This window comes from Limanda limanda, chromosome 2 (genome assembly GCF_963576545.1).
Source record: "Limanda limanda chromosome 2, fLimLim1.1, whole genome shotgun sequence".
In the NCBI taxonomy this organism is placed as follows: Eukaryota; Metazoa; Chordata; class Actinopteri; order Pleuronectiformes; family Pleuronectidae; genus Limanda; species Limanda limanda.
In genome coordinates, this window is record NC_083637.1 from 20586304 (window position 1) to 20590685 (window position 4382).

Sequence of the window (4382 nt, forward strand, 5' to 3'; positions counted from 1 at the left end):
ACACACACGTACACGCACACACACATGCACCGCAGAATGAAAAGCATGTTGGAATATTAAAGCCAATGCACCGTGAAACAATCAGTACGTGTTGCATTCTTGTTAAACCACAGTTCACTCGCTCTCTAGCAGCTCAATCATAGAAACGTTTCCAGACTTACTGGAGCTTCATTACAAAATATGTCAAATGATTCTTATATTCATATTACATAACAGCTCTTAAAATCCTTAACTTTTTGAATTAAACGTAACATAAAATTCACTATTCAGGCTCCAACTAATGATTATTTTCATTATGGATTCATTATGAATGATCAATTAATCTGGGGACGTTTTCTCCGTTAAATTATAAAATGTTCTGTCTGTGTAAGAAAATGGTTTTAAAAAGGCCAAGCACTATTTCTATAAAAGCGATAATATCTTGAAAAAATTACACACTATACTAACCCTTTTCGTCAATCAACGGTTAGTCATTTAGTCCTCTTATTCACTTGAAGGGCATAAGGCATCAACAATTTGCCTCGATCTGGTCCGGTCCTTTGGTTGGGGTTCTCCCCATATTAGACCCATCTCTTTTATCTCAGCTATCACAGGTTGTAGTTTTGCGTCTGCCTTGTTTGCGTTTTTCAGGTGGTGTCCATCTTAGGGTTCACAAAGTTTTTCTTTCCTCCCAGATAGAGATAAAAGTAGAGGTCATTCTAGTTTATGTTTAAGAACTTAAGGTTGGTGATATTTAAATAGTTTCTATTGATTCCTTTGCTATCCTCCTCCTTGTTACTGCTGCAGTACCTGCCGCTATCACAAGTTCTCGCTGATCTGTCTGCAGCACTGTTTACTCTGGAGGCTCCAAAAGTGTCTTGTGGACTCAAACACTTCACTCCATCGGCATAGTGGTGAGTAGATAATGAGTGAATTTTCATTTTCGGGTGAACTATACCTTTAACCAGACATGGGCAAAGTACGGCAAGCGGGCCGTATACGGCCCGTTGGGCTTTTTAATCCGGCCCGCCGAACTTGTTCAAATAATTAAAAAAAAAAAAAAATTAATTATTATTTTTTTTAAACTAACAATTTTGTAGCACTTAAATGGCACATACTTATAGAACTTTGTAGTTTTGCTTTATTTTTGAAGAAATCATACTTTCTTGATTCTTGTTGTTCTGGGTTCGAACCCTCGGGGTTGAATGCACTTATTGTAAGTCGCTTTGGATAAAAGAAAGGGCACATGATCTCCCTTCACTTTTTCCCTTTGCCCTGTGAGCCCTTCTGTAAAATGAGAGGATCAAGGAAACGAAAAGTGGACAATGAGTGCAGAGTGTTTAACACGGAGTCGACAACAAAATACTTTTTCACTGATGTCCAATCGAAGGCTGTATGCCTGATATGCCGAGAAACTGTCGCAGTTTTCAAGGAGTACAACATCAGCCGTCACTTTGCTACGAAGCATGCTAACTACGCTAGCAAGCAGTCAACGCAAGAACGGGTGGCTGCAGCTCAGAGGTTGACGACTAATTTACAGACTCAGCAACATTTTTTTTCACAGACAAACTGCGATTTAAAGAGTCATCTACCAAGGCATGTTTTTTGGGGGGCATTCGAAATAGCAAAGGCTAGCAAGCCTTTCTCTGAAGGCGGGTTTTTGTTGAATGGCCTTGCAAATAAGTGCTTTGCTACTTGGTAAAGGCCAAATCCTTTCATGTAATGATTTTTCCATGTCATTTATATTAGTTCACAAAAACACTCCATCCATCTGTTCCTGGCCCGGCCTCTCTGTCAAATTTTGGAACCCATTGTGGCCCGCGAGTCAGAAAGTTTGCCCACCCCTGCTTTAAGCAATAACGCAAAAACAACTTTCTCATCTCCAGTCATGTGCATCCAAGATGTTATCTACCAGTAGCCAGCTAATGCTAATCACTAACTTGCAAGTTCCTGTCACTTTGTGCTGCATGACCAGGAGAATAATGCGGCTTTTCTCACTCTGCAGCTAGCAAAGCAAACAGCTGCACTTTGCGTCGGAGCAGAAGAATAACTCTCTTATCTGTTCACAGCCGAGGGGAGCATTGAAAGCAGGCCCTGGGATAGATAGATGGGACCGAGAAGTCTGCTAAAGGCAGTTACTGCCGCTGCACAGCTGCATCGGGTTCCTCAGACTCGTGGGGCAGGTAAAATAACACACAAGGACAGAAACTACAGTGTTCATAGAAAAATAAGGGGCTGTTGTGAAAACCACATCTGCCAATTTGACAAGCATCCCAGGGGAAGTGTTGCTCCTTGTGATCATTTTCACGAGCCTTTTTTGTGCAGGAAAGTAAAATTCTGTATAACGCTCAGCTGCCTTTCCATGAGCAGTCGTGGCAATAAAGTCCCTGGAATAAGTGAGGGGGATTCTGTTTATGTATTTGCATATCTGGGCAAGCAGCAGAGATATAAAACCAAGTAAATGAGAGACAGTATGGATGCAGAGAAAGCGGTTTATGGTTTTTCAAAATGCAAGGCGAAAGGCAGAGGGGATATTTTAGACAGAAAGAGAAAGAGAGAGTATGGGGGGGAGAAGGGAGGGACAGACATGTGATGTAATTTCCAGCTGGCACAGGAGTGGGTGCCCATATCTGAGGTCAGACGCTCCCTTATAAAAAATAACGAGTCCTCGGAAAGATGATTAATTGCCCGGCAGCACAAAGTTTATAGAAAAGAGAGAGAGAGAGAGAGAGAGAGAGAGAGAGAGAGAGAGAGAGAGAGAGAGAGAGAGAGAGAGAGAGAGAGAGAGAGAGAGAGAGAGAGGTGGTGGAGGGGTGCAGGCTGGTCCCTCTGATACTGAGGAGCAGGAAATAGCGAAAGAGCGCGGGTGAGAGAGGGGCTGAGAGAGTGCAACATCAAAAGGGAAACAGAGAGAGATAGAGAGAGATGTTGGGTAGAGAGGGATTGGAAACAAACAGGGGGAGGGATGGAGTGAGGCGTGTATTGAGGGAGCTGAGAAAGAAAAGAGGAGAGTGAGACAAACAGAGGAGGGAGCAGAGAGAATGAGTGAGGCATTAATATGATGTTCGTTATCTCTGACTGACTCCCTCAACAAATGTTCCTCCGTGGTCTCTTGTGTGCAATTCAATACAACCATTGCTTTGTGTGTGTGTGTGTAGGGGGGGGGGGCGTCACCTATGTGTATGTGCTCATGGAGTATATTTTACACGATTTGCCCATTTTACACGAAGCCTGTAGGATATCACAATAGCGTAAAGCAGAGAGGACTTGAAATGGTTCTTGATGCGGCGGCTTTGAAGGCGCAGGAGAAATCTTTGAAGACAAGTATGATTACGCCTCGGAGGAGTCGCAGATCAATAAAACAGTGCTGAAAACACACATAGTCTCTTCGATAATGTAAATTTGGTGAACACCTGACGTTTGGCCTTTGCAGATTCACCGAATACTAAATTAATTATGAAAGCATAATAAATCACGTGGGTTTGAATCCTCTGCGGAATATGATTGGACGAGGGCGATAATCACATCCATCCTTGTTACAGCGTGGCTCTGCGTTTCCCGCTTGGTAAGCAGAGGATGGTCCGAGTCTGGGGGAGAACGTTATTCAGCATATCCTACCTGTGTCTGCTCGCCTGCAGTCTTCATATCTGATCGGTCAGGAGGACAGAAGTGGACGTTTCTGTGAGGAAACTACAACTGGTGAAGATGCTCTGCACCATGATAAAAGTGAAAGTAATTAAATCTCCTGTCCCGTCTTCTGATGTATTGAATGATTTGTGGATTTAAAAATAAATCCCTCCAACACTTGGTACGTGTTCCCATGGTAATTCAGTTTATTGTTATTTTTTCACACAGTGTTCATTTTTTGATAGGTTATCATGATACGTCTCATCGTCCCATGAGAATCAGGCTTAAACTGAGATGATAATATCAGTGGCAGATCCAGGGGTGGGGCCAGGGGGGCACTGGCCCTAGCTGAAATCTGATGGTCCCTAACGTGCCCCTGTCCTTTCAGCAGTCCCCTTTTTTATATGAACTAGTCACTTACTAACAAAGGAAAACAATGTGAACAATAAATACGACATTTTGTTAAATGTGTTTGGCTCTTTAAGCTTGAACAAGGACCAATTTCCAACATATATTTAATGATGTGATCCCAAGGTATTCCTTCTTTTTTTTTTTTTTTTTTCAGTGTTGATTTTGTGACAGATTATATGTGATATGTCTCATCGTCCTTGATAAAAACAATCTGGATTAAACTGAGATGGAAAAAGGGGCAGGACCAGGAAGGCACTGGCACCAGCTGGAATCTGATTGGCCACAAAAATGTTACTGTGCTGTCAGTCGTCTCTTATTTCAAAAAATTAACTAGTCACTTCCCAACAATACAAGCATCTAATAGG

The 4382-nt window shown here is 42.4% G+C and overlaps 1 long non-coding RNA gene across 1 annotated transcript; it reads left to right on the top strand.

The window, feature by feature from the left end:
• The first annotated feature begins 797 nt into the window (after positions 1 to 797).
• LOC133020253 (uncharacterized) lies at positions 798 to 3742 on the top strand. The gene is made up of 3 exons (XR_009682919.1): positions 798 to 893; positions 2049 to 2162; positions 3522 to 3742. It is a non-coding gene; the product is annotated as an uncharacterized LOC133020253 (long non-coding RNA).
• Positions 3743 to 4382: the final 640 nt, after the last annotated feature.